This window comes from Monodelphis domestica, chromosome 1 (assembly GCF_027887165.1).
Source record: "Monodelphis domestica isolate mMonDom1 chromosome 1, mMonDom1.pri, whole genome shotgun sequence".
NCBI lineage: Eukaryota > Metazoa > Chordata > Mammalia > Didelphimorphia > Didelphidae > Monodelphis > Monodelphis domestica.
Window position 1 is genome coordinate 571,279,140 of NC_077227.1, and position 13,250 is coordinate 571,292,389.

The following is a 13,250-nucleotide window of genomic DNA, read 5'->3' on the forward strand; positions in this document are numbered from 1 at the left end:
GATAGATTCCTAAGTATTTTATTTTGTCTAAGGTGATTTTGAATGAAATTTCTCTTTCTAATTTTTGTTGCAGAGATGTGCTGGAAATATATTGGAATGCTGTTAACTTATGTGGGTTTATTATGTATCCTGCAACTTTGCTAAAGTTGTTGATTATTTCAATTAGCTTTTTTGTTGATTCTCTAGTATTCTTTAAGTAGACCATCATATCATCCACAAAGAGTGATAACTTGGTCTCCTCATTGCCCATTTTGATGCCTTCAATTTCTTTTTCTTCTCTGATTGATACTGCTAGTGTTTCTAGTACAATGTTAAATAATAGAGGTGATAATGGGCATCCTTGTTTCACTCCTGATCTTATTGGGAATGCATCTAGTTTATCCCCATTGCAGATGATGTTAGCTGATGATTTTAGATATATGCTATTTATTATTTTTAGGAAAGACCCTTCTATTCCTATACTCTATAGTGTTTTTAATAGGAATGGGTGTTGTATTTTATCAAAGGCTTTTTCTGCATCTATTGAAATAATCATGTGGTTTTTGTTGGTTTGCTTGTTGATATGGTCAATTATGTGGATGGTTTTCCTAATATTGAACCATCCCTGCATTCCTGGTATGAATCCTACTTGATCATAGTGAATGATGCTCCTGATCACTTGCTGGAGTCTTTTTGTTAGTATCCTCTTTAAGATTTTTGCATCTATGTTCATTAGGGAGATTGGTCTGTAGTTTTCTTTCTCCATTTTTGACCTGCCTGGTTTTGGAATCAGTACCATATTTGTGTCATAAAAGGAGTTTGGTAGCACTCCCTCTTTGTTTATTGTGTCAAATAGTTTGTATAGTATTGGGGTTAGCTATTCTTTGAATGTTTGGTAGAATTCACTAGTGAATCCATCAGGCCCTGGGGATTTTTTCTTAGGGAGTTCTTTGATGGCCTGTTGGATTTCTTTTTCTGATATGGGATTATTTAGGAATTCTATTTCTTCTTCTGTTAGTCTAGGCAATTTATATGTTTGTAAATATTCATCCATATTGCCTAGATTGGCATATTTATTGCCATATAATTGGGCAAAGAAGTTTTTAATGATTGCCTTAATTTCCTCGTCATTGGAGGTAAGGTCAACCTTTTCATCTATGATACTATTAATTTGCTTTTCTTCTCTCCTTTTTTTAATTAGGTTGACCAGTACCTTGTCTATTTTGTTTGTTTTTTTTTTCAAAGTACCAGCTTCTTGTCTTATTTATTAGTTCAATAGTTCTATCACTTTCAATTTTATTAATTTCTCCCTTAATTTTTAGGATTTCTAACTTGGTTTTCTTCTGGGGTTTTTTTATTTGTTTGCTTTCAAGTTTTTTGATTTGCATGTCCAATTCATTGATCTCTGCCCTCCCTAATTTGTTAATATATGCACTCATGGATATGAATTTTCTTCTTAGTATTGCTTTGGCTGCATCCCTAAGGTTTGAAAGGATGTCTCACCATTGTCATTTTCTTCAATGAAATTATTAATTGTTTCTATGATTTGTTCTCCAACTAACTGATTTTGGAGCATCATATTATTTAATTTCCAATTGATTTTTGATTTTGCTCTCCACGTACCCTTACTGATCATTATTTTTATTGCCTTATGATCTGAAAGGGTTGCATTAATTATTTCTGCTTTTCTACATTTGTATGCCATGTTTTTATGACCTAGTGTATGGTCAATCTTTGTGAATGTGCCATGTGCTGCTGAAAAGAAGGTGTATTTCTTTTTGTCCCTAATTATTTTTCTCCATATATCTATTAATTCTAATTTTTCTAAGATTTCATTCACCTCTTTTACCTCTTTTTTATTTATTTTTTTATTTGATTTATCTAAATTTGATAGTTGTTGGTTCAGATCTCCCACTAGTATAGTTTTATTATCTATTTCCTCCTTCAATTCTCCTAGTTTCTCCATTAGAAATTTGGGTGCTATACCATTTGGTGCATACATGTTGATTAGTGATATTTCCTCATTTTCTATACTCCCTTTTTATCAGGATGTATTTACCTTCCCTATCCCTTTTAATCAGGTATATTTTTGCTTTGGCTTTGTCAGATATCATGATTGCTACTCCTGCCTTCTTTCTGTCAGTTGAAGCCCAATAGGTCTTACTCCAACCTTTAATTCTGACCTGGTGAGTTTTTACCTGCCTCATGTGTGTTTCCTGAAGACAACATATGGTAGGGTTTGGGATTCTAATCCATTCTGCTATTTGTCTATGTTTTATGGGTGAGTTCATCCCATCACATTCAATGTTATGATTGTCATTTGTGAGTTCCCCAGAATTTTGATATCCTCCCCTAATTCTGACCTTTCTTCTTTTGCTATTACCTTTTAAACCCATGGTTTATTTTAAATCAGTCCCCTTAGTCCCCTCCCTTGTTATGCTTCCCTTTCTAGACCCTCCCTTTTTGTTCTCTTCCCCTCCCCTCTCTCCTTCCCTCTCTTTTTGTGTTCCCTTCCCCCTACCCCCTTGGTTTTCCCTTCTCCCTTACCCTCTTGGATAAGATAGAATTCAAGCTCCCAATGGATCTAGATGATCTTCCCTCTCAGAGTTGGTTTCACTGAGAGTAAGGTTTACGTAATACCAATTAGCAGTCTTTTCCTTTCCTTCTTATAAGAGAATTCTTCCCCTCTCCTTCCCATATGTATCTTTGTGTGACAAAGATTGTTCTATTTAATTTATTTCTATTTCTTTAAGTATATCTTAGTACCATCATTGATTCCCCCTTCCTTTTTCTTTCTTTTTTTCTCCCTCCCCTCCAAATCATGTTAATGCCCCAATCTTTCCCAATGAGTGATTCTTCTGATTGCTCTATTAATGCTAACAATTTTTGAAAGTTACACATAACATTTCCCCCATATGTTAGTGTATATAATTTGATCTAATTGTAGCCCTTATAGAAGAGAGTTTGAATAAAAGAGGAAAAAAAAGCATTTTCCTCCTTTTCCCTTTCTTTCATATTTACCTTTTCATGTTTCTCTTGCTCTTTGTGTTTGGATGTCAAACTTTCCACTGAGTTTTGGTCTTTTCTTTATGAATATTTGGAAATCTTCTATGTTATCGAATGCCCATACTTTCCCCTGGAAGTATATAGTCAGTTTTGATGGGTAGCTGATTCTTGGTTGAAGACCCAGTTCTCTTGCCTTTCTGAATATCGTGTTCCAGGCTTTACGGTCTCTTAGCGTGTTCGCTGCTAGGTCATGTGTGATCCTTATTGACGAGCCTCTGTATCTGAAGTTTCTCTTCCTAGCTTCTTGTAATATTTTCTCCCTAGCTTGGAAGCTCTTGAATTTGGCGATTACATTCCTGGGGGTTGTCTTTTGGGGATTTAGTATAGAGGGTGTTCTATGAACTCTTTCGATTTCTATTTTGCCTCCTTGTTTAAGAACCTCAGGGCAATTCTCTTCAATGATTCCTTGTAGTATGAAATCAAGGTTTTTGTTAATCTCTGGTTCTTCAGGTAGACTAATGATTCTCAAATTGTCTCTCTTTCCTCTGTTTTCCTGGTCTGTCACCTTGTCAGTGAGATATTTTATGTTTTCTTCTAATTCATTAATTTTTTGACTTTGCTTTATTAATTCTTGCTGTTTTGCAAGTTCACTGCCTTCCAGTTGCTTAATTCTGGTCTTTAAGAACTGGTTTTGCTTTTCAGTTCGATCTGCCCTTCTGTTAGAGTCTTCCAGCTGTTTCTCCAATTGTGAGATTTTATCTGTCAGGCTGAAGACCTCTTTCTGAATTTGTTCCCATTTTTCTAGCCAGAAGGTGTCCATATTTTGGATAAGCTCCATTTTGAGTTCTTCCAGAGCTTGTGGATAATTTCCATTTTTTGGGTGTGTTTTGATTTTGTTTGCATTTCACCCTTTTTTTTTGTCTGTAGCCTGGGTTTTCCCTCCATAAAAGTTTTCAATAGTCACTTTTTTCCCTTTCTTCTTGGAGGGTTGATCTTGGGCACTCTGAGCCATCCCTTTGGTGGTTTTCCCTTTCCTTTTCAGTCAGAAATCTGAGTGAAATGGGTGGATTTTTATGTTTTTGTCTCAGGCTGATTCTTCCCAGCCTCCGAAGTTTGTTAGTGTGCCTGCCCACACGGTCTGTGGTCTCTTCTCTCCTGTGAGCGCAGTCTTCCCCTGTAAAACTGCTCCGCAGGGTAGTTCCCTGATAGTCCTTGTCTGCTCCCAAGGACCCTGGTGTGCCGTTCCCCCCCCCCCCCCACTACAGCAAGGAGTGGAGGAGATTTTGCCTCAGGCCGTTTCTAGAGCCTCCATGGAGTTTGCAGTTTGCAGGAGCCCCTGTGGTCTGCGCGCTCTCCAGTGAAACCGCTCTGAGGGGTAGTTCCCTGGGAGTCCTCCTTAGATCCCAAGGACCCTGGAGTGTTCTCCACTCACTGCAGAGATGTTCCTCACTCACTCGCTGTCTCTGGTGAGTGCACTGAGGTGGGGGAGGGCAGCTCTGCTCAGCTCATGCTTGGCAGTGAGCTTTCTCTCTCTCTTATAGTGTGGAAGTATTCAAACCCCACATACCTTCATTTCTGTTGGCTGCTAAAGAATCCCTCTGATCTTCCAAAGATGATTTTTATGCTCTTTTGAGGTTGTCTATTTCATTTGGTATGGGGAGAGGAAGCAATTCGAATCTTGGTTGCTGCCATGTTTACCCGGAAGTCTGTACATGGTTTTTAAGAAGCTATGCCAGACTGATCTCAAATTTATGATCAACTAAAAGCCCTTGTCTTTTTTTAAAAAAGTGTGTGTTTGTCAGTTTAGTCCTTCACCAAGTGGCAGCATGAAGAGTTGTTTAAAGAAAGGCTAAATTCCTGCTCTTTCACCTCCTTGGGAGATGTCAAGGCTTTAGAGGTGAGGCCCTGAAAGAGAAGAAATGGTGAGGCTTTTGTGAATCCTAATCTAAGGGGTTTCTGCTTTTTCTGAAAGAGGATAGCAATGCTTCCCAGGTGATTACTGTAGAAGACCTGGAAGCTGGAAGCCATAGAGGCTAAAGCTACCCACTGTGGAATCCAGCAGATTAACTGAGCTCAGAAATTTAGCAGACATGACTAATCAGGCTTATCACCTCTAGAGCATTGTCCTCCTTCTGTGGACTGGAACTTGAGAGAGTACAAGTGAGAGAGGTATAATAATAATAATAATCATAATGATGATGATGATGATTAGCACTTTGAGGCGTCAAGGTGGCTCAGTGTTTAGAGTAGTCTGGAATCAGGATCTGGCCTCAGACCTTTCCTAATTCTGTGTCCCTGGATGAATCACTTAACCCTGTTTGCCTAGGCCATCTCTGCATTACAAACCATTACTAGTCATCTTAGCTTTTGTCTTTCCATTGGACTTTGATGACTCTGAAAGAGAGGCTGAGGCTGACCATTTTGTGTAACTCTGCTTCACTTAAATCCAATTTAGGTACCCAATCAAGAGACATCTCCCATATCATTTTATGTTTAATATTTTACTAGTTCATTATTTTATTATTTTACTACCACTTCAAAGTCATGTGGTAAGGGGAAATTGAAAAAGTAGCAGGTGTGGATCCATTGGGAACTGTAGTCACAACCCTGTCCACAACAGTGGAGCAGAAAAGCCCAGGGCAGAAGGTCATTTTCTCACTGGATGAAAGCAGCAGCCCCCTAGGTGTATTAGTAGCCCCACCCCCCTTTTTTTAAAGGATCACACTGCTTCCCTCCTGGCTCAAGGAAGCAGCTTGAAAAGGCAGTCTAAAAATTGTCTGTTCACCTATCCCTGGCCTGCTTACCATGGCAGGCAAGGATGCTGCTGTGAATCTTAAAAATTTTCAGACTCTACCTTGGAACATTATTTTAAGGTTATGGTTAAGGTTATTCCCCATTTAAACAATGGAGGTACTTGGTCAGGAATGTATTGAGAACTCTAACATTACTCCACCCATACTTTAGGGGAAGATTAAGATGTAAACTCCTTGCTGAACAATGAGAAAGTACTTAACCCATACTTATAGTGAGGCAAAGGCCCTTAAGCTAAGTCTATTTTTAGATCTAATACAAAAGGGTCCCAAGTACCTATGAAGGTCAAATTAATCACTAAAAAGTCAGGTAACTTACAAGGAGCAAGCTTAGCAAAGAGGTGTGAAGTACTCAGAAGATATAATCTACCCAGAGAAGGTGAGAACTAAGAACTAAGAATGGGCTGTCCTAGGAAAAGCGTCTACTGTGATTGGTAGACATGAAAATTTAGGGGAGGTGACACAAGAGAAATTTCTCTTTAAAAGGAGCTGTCTGAACCAGTTCAAAGTAGTTTGATTTAGTTCAGCTTTGGTAGCTGAATTTGAGGTCAGGAGTCAGAGGAGGCTGCTGGGTCTCTGAACACTAGAGTTTTGTTTAGAAAGATCTTGTGGTGAGTGATTAAAGACTGACTTAGTTTCTCTCTTAAAGAGAAAAGGCCTAGGCCACTAGCCTAGGCCCTAGCCTTTTTCCTATTATTTCTTCTTACTCTGTCTCTTTCCCTTTCCTTAATTCCTTGATTTGTATTAATTAAAATCTCCATAAAACCCAGCTGACTTGGGTATTTCATATTTGGGAATTTTCCCATTGCGACCACTTATTTTTGATTTAATTCAAGACACTAAAATTATCTTTACAGTTTTGGCAATTCAAAGTCTTGAACCCATATTTTTGCAGTCACACTGCTTTGAGGTCAAAATACAAAAAATGTATAAAAGCTTTTGCAAAGATGATTCCATTGGTACATGGAATGCATGTATATTAATCACAAAATTCAGTAGACCTGAATGACCTGAAAATCCAACAAAACAAAGTTCTTTATTGCAAAAGAACTTGGCAGGTTGGGCATCCAAATAGCATCTCTGAGTGAAATGAGGTTGACAGATGAAGGCTGGCTTACTTGGGAAGTTGGATTTGGATATACATTTTTCTGGAGTAGTTGATGAGATTAAGAAGGCCATGAAGCTGGCATAGGTTTTCATACCAAGTCTAATTTCATCAACAAATTTGTCTGCCTCCCAAAAGGAGTGAACTATCAGCTCAGGATGATATAGTTGCCACTTTCAGGAAAGTGATCCACCACCATCATCAGTGCACATTTCCCCCCCATGACAAACCCTGATGAGATCAAATAAACATTTTATAAAGACCCGGAGTCCCTCATCAACAGTGTACCAAAAGAGGTCAAGCCTGGGATTCTGGATGACTTTCATGCCAGAGTAGGCAGAGAATATCAGATATGGCAGGGAGTCCTTGGGAGGAATGGAGTCAGAAACAGCAACAATAATGATCACTTACTAAAGGCTTGTGTGTCTCATGACCTCATCATCAACACAATCATCCATTTATTTAAACATAATAGAACTTTCTGGATGTTTCATCAAAGCAAACATTGGTGCTTAATAGATTATGTCATTGTAAAGAGAAGAGGTGGATGGGATTTGGGAGTGACAAAGGGAATATGTGGTAGAACTTGCTGGACCATAGATTTATCCTCTTCAAACTAAACATTTGCATTCAACAAAAGCAGAGGCCCCAAGGCAGGACAACTACCAGAAGATTTAATGTCAACAGATTAGACTTGTTTCTCCATGTGGAAACAGTTTGTTGCTGTTGGAGGGAAAGCTGAGCCAACACATGGTTGGCAACAGTGGAGCAGAAAAGCAGTGGGCAGCTTTCAGACTTGGTGTACAACATTGCATTTGCTTATCTAAGCCAGAGTATTCGCAAACATCAGAGCTGGTTTGATGAAAATGTTCAGGAAATTCAGAAGCTGCTAAATGAAAAATGAAAACTCCATAGAGTTTATCAACAGGATGTTTTGTCCAAAGTGTTTAACTCCATCAAAAATGAAGTGCAAATGAAGCTTAGGAGGGTGCAGAATTCTTGGCTCAATAAGAAGGCAGATGAAACCATTTTGTACTGATAATAACAACCTGTTAACATGGAATCTAGAAACTCCAAACTTGTGGCCTAGTGGGATCTGGAAACCCCAGGTTTTGACCTTGTCACATGAGAGTTCCTCCTTGAGGGAAAGCACTACTTCATTGCCTCTTAGACTAATAATAGACTTTAGGATGTTGAGTATCTCTTCTGTCCCAATGGTCTCTTCCCCCTAAGGCCAAAGTCCTCTACCAAGGTATCCCAGGCCTTGGCTGGGTCTTTCCCTTTTTGTGTCCATTGTAAAACATTAGCCCCTCACTGTTATTCCTGTCTGTAACTCTTCATTTTCCTTTATTACCATTGTAAAGTCAATCAACTGTCCCTCTCATTCTTAGCCCCCATGTTTCACTTAGAAAGGTATTTAAACTCCCCAACTTTAATGGCTCCTCAGAGTCATCATCTAGCATAGTGGCACTCCCAGGGATAACATCCCCAGAGTCCAGGGTTTATACTCTGAAAAATTGTGGCACCAGACTCTGAGTAAAGAATTAAATACTGGACTTATCCCTATCCTGATTAAAGACTTGGTTTTTCTGACTATTTGATAGCTCTGTGTTATTTACAAGTTAACAAACCCAAAGTGCGTGCTTCTATGATGCCCTGAAGGCTATTTATAGGTCAAAGACCTACGATGCTTCTCAACTACTCAAAAATGGTGGAAACACACTGATCAGTGATGAGGACATGATCCTACAGAGATGGGCTGAACACTTACTTTCATAGTGTTCTCAATGCTGAAGCCTTTGGCCATATACCTCAGATTGAAGTCAACCTCTCTCTAGTTGAACTTCAAAGAAGAGGTTTCAAATGACATTAGGCTCTTCCTGTGGGGCAAAGTGTTCGGTGCTGATTCCATTCCAGGAAAGATTTACAAGGCAAAGAGTTCATTGTTCCTACAAAAGCTACCTAAAATTTTCTGGGGCATATAGTAAGAGGAGATTGCCTCCAAGAAGTTCAAGGATGCCATCCCTATAAAGGAAAAGGGAACTGATTGTCCTGTGACAATCATGGGGACTAGGGGTAGGAAGTTTCTTTCTTAGTCACTGCCACCAAGATTCTTGCCAAAGTCCTTTTTAATAGGCTGAGCCTTCATCTGGAAAGAGAGCCACCTATCCCAGAGCCAGTGTGTCTTCAGAAAGGGCCAAGGAATGAACAGTCAATATGGTGTTTGCTGCCCCACCACTGCAGGAGAAATGCAAGGAAGAGAACAGAGATCTGCATACAACCATTCACTGATGTGACCAAAGCTTTTGATACTGAGGACTTGTGGAAGATAATGGCAAAACTTGGTTGCTTGGAGAAGTTCATCATTATTCTATGCCAGCTCCATGATGGGTTCTAGATAATAGACAATGCTCATACTTTCCCATGTACTAATGGTGTGAAGCCAGGTGATGTGCTTGCTCTTATGCTTTTTAGCATGATGTTTTCAGTGATGCTGATAGATGCCTTCAATGAGGATGAAAATGGCATCAAGGTCAGCTACTGCACTGATGGTAAATTGTCTTACTTGAAAAGGCTACAAGTGAAGACTAAACTGGAGAAACAGATGGTGCTTCACTCTGTTCACAGATGATTGCTCACTCAATGCAGCCTCTGAGACTGAGATGCAACAAAGTATGGACTGATTCTCCGCCACTTGTGCTAATTTTGGCCTGACAATTAACACCAAGAAAACAGAGGTTCTTCACCAGCCAGCACTGTAGCTTCTGTACATGGAACCATCGGTTACAGCAAATGGAGAAATGTTGAATGCTGTGAAAGTTTATTTACCTTGGCAGTAAGGATTCCAAGGATGTCCACATAGATCATGAGGTTGATGCACTCATTTCCAAAGCTAGCTCAGTTTGGGAGGTCAAGGAAAGTATGGGAAGAGAAGATGCCATAGGCTTGCCTAACAAACTGAATGTCTGCAGAGCCATTGTGATGACCTCATTATATACTCCTGAAACCGGGACAGTATGCCAATATCATGCCAGGAAACTGAATCACTTTCATTTGAACTGCCTCAGGAAGATTCTGAAGATCATCTGGCAAAATAAGATTCTGTACACTGAGGTCTTTTCTTAAGCCGAACCACCTAGCATTAAACTACTGCAGAGGGCACAACTCCAATGGGCTGGCCACATTCTTCGAATACCAAATGCACTTTTGCCTAAAACATTATTTTATGGAGAACTCACACAAAACAAGCCTTCCCCCAAAGGTCAAAAGAAGCACAACAAGGATACTCTAAAGGTCTGTCTGAGGAACTTTGGGATTGATTGGAAGACATGGGAGACATTGGCACAGGACCACCAGCATAGTGTATCTGCATCAAAGAAGGTGTAGAGTTCCAGGTATGAACAAATTATGAAAGTGTTAAAGAGCTGACTCTAATGAGCAGAGTTATCATGTACTGGACTTATAGATATATTTCTTATATTTCTCATTATTGATTTCTGAATCCTTGAATTGAATTAAGTCTAAAATCTGGCCCTATTCTCACCCCTCCCCTTGCCAGCTGTCTGGAAGGCTGGCTAACTATCTCACTAGTCTCTTTGTAATGTCAAAGCATTTGTATCAGATTGGGCCAGTGTACTGAAAGTCAAATGAACTTTTGGGCTGGGCATTGGCTACTCTATTATATTAGGATCCGGTTCTTGATCTTGTCTTTGATTACAGATATGAAGCTAATCTTTCTGTCAGACCGCTCTATTGATTGACTTTCTCCCTTCCTCCTTTACTGGTACCCTCAATAAAATCCAGTCTACTTGGCTAAAGGGGGCTCTCACTCTGTCAAAGCAACTCCCTAACAGGCTTGACATTATGCTGAAATATCCTGTGTCTCTATCTATGTCTTTTCTAATATCTTTTCTCTATCTATGTCCTTTTCCCCTTAAGCTTTAAATCCTTCAACCCATATTCCCTCAGTGCCCAACCTCCCTTTCAGGTGGTTACCCATGAAAGAATATTGTGTAACCAGTGAACGGCTATGGAAGGTGCTGTGCTCTATGAGTAAAGCAGAACGGCAGTAGCTCTAAAGAAATGTGGGATCTGTACATTTTAGAGGCATCTTCACCTGGAATGTTCATACGGGGTATTTGTGTCTGATCTGTGGTATAGTTTTCCAAACTCATATTAATCTAATCAGCCATAGCTGGACACACTGTACATTGACCATGACATAGTGCTGTCATTTTGGTCCTCTTTGATTATGAAGGACAACAAAGAATCAACCAACTGTGCCCATGGAGAGAGTGATCACAAACTTAAAGCAGTATAATAATGAGTTGTATCATATAGGAAAGGAGCATATACATAGACAAAGCAACTCAGAGCTCCTAGTAATGCAGAATCTCAGGATCTTTGATCTTTCAGAACTGGAAGACACTGTTGTCTTGTCTCTTTGTTGAGTACTCATGAAATTCACAGCTTTTTTGGGCAAACCATTGCTCCTAGATGTCCCTAAATACTCCTCATGGGACAAAGTCTGCACTGATCTCCTGGACTTCCTGGGCCTAACTCTCTCCTTGGGCAGCTGCAGTTCTAATGTCTCTAACTTCAGTCTCTTCTGCAGTTCCCAACTGGGATATTGCTAAACTCTTTCAGGAAAAAAAACTATGGGCATAGAACTATGCCCAAAGACCTATAAAACAATTCATATCCTTTCACCCAGTAATACCACTATTAGGTGTGTATCCCAAAGAGATAAAAAAAGGGAGGGGGGGGGGAAGCCTTACTTGTACAAAAATATTTATAGCTGTTCTTTTGTAGTAGCAAAGAACTGGAAATTGAAGGAGGGATGCCCATCAGTGGAGGAATGAATGAATAAATTGTGGCACATGATGGTGATGGAATAGTATTGTGCTTTAAGAAAGGATGAACACAATTTCAGGAAAAGGTGGAAAGACCTAAATGAACTTATATGGAATGGAAATTGAGACCACCTTGGAAATTTCAAAGTTCACCCTGGTTTACCACTTATTAAAAAAAAAAAAAATATATATATATATATACACACACACACACACACACACACACATATATATATATATATATGACCGGGGACATTAATCATTTAAAATATAGTGCTTTATTGAGAGACAGACAGGGAGGAAGAGAGAGAGGAAGGGAGAGAGAGAGAGAGAGAGAGAGAGAGAGAGAGAGAGAGAGAGAGAGAGAGAGAGAGAGAGAGAGAGACTTCATCTTAACTTAGGCTGACCATCCAGTTAATTTCCTAAATCATCATCTCTTCAGGCAATAACCACTTTCCTATTAATTTAGATCTGAGAGACCTATCACTAAGAAAGAAAAGCTTCAAGACTATAGTAAAGGACAGCTTTTGCAGAGAACTAAATGAAAGGAAATAAAGACGTTAGGAAGGAAGAAAAGAATTTCCAGTAACCAAGTCAAGTTTCCTTTTCAGCCACATGTGAGAATGAGCTGGCTCTCTTCATTGTGCAGCCCTGGTTAGAAGGATATTTCTGTAGTAATTATCTTTGCTATACTTTCTTTTCTTTTTTTTAGGTTGGTATTATAAAGAATTAAAGCACAAGCTATGTAAAATACCAGCTAAAACCCAAATGAATCTAATGTGTTCATCCAACAAAAAGCCCAGAAAAGACATTGCTCTCAATATAACAAAGTAGTAGTAGTAGTAGTAGTCTCTTGGTAACCAAGAATGACAATTGTCTTTGTGCGGCACAAAGACACTTGTGCGTGAAGGAGATTTAAGTGGAAAAGTCGATGCACAGAGACAGTCCCACTCTCTCGGCGTTGGAAGCCTGGGTCCAGTGGCACGAAAAAATTGTTACACCTGGAGACTTCCTCAGCTGCATTGGATGGCCATGTTGTCCTTTGTGCTCCATCAAGCCCTAAGCACTCCACAGTGTTTTGCTGAGTCGCCATCTCAGCCGTTGAACCTTCTTGTTGGTTTCTTCCGTCTGTTCCGACGAAGCAGTCTTCACATGCTGAGTGAGCAAAGCCCTGGTTCACCAGGGGTCAGCGATGACCTGATGGCTACCCTCACAAGGTTTAGCCGACCTGTCAAAGCCATTGCCCGGGGTGTGGCCGCTGCCGCATGCTAGCAGCTACTGGGAGCCACAAGTGAGAGCTGGGTGTCAGGTGAGGGTCAGAGTTTGGAGAGCTGCCCTAGGAGGGCACGACAAGCCCTCCATACCAGAGATATTACTCCTCCCTGAGCACCCCATACACCCCATACACACACACACACACACACACACACACACACACACACACACACACACACATATATATAACAAAGTACTGCAAAACAATTTGTAATTTTCAGT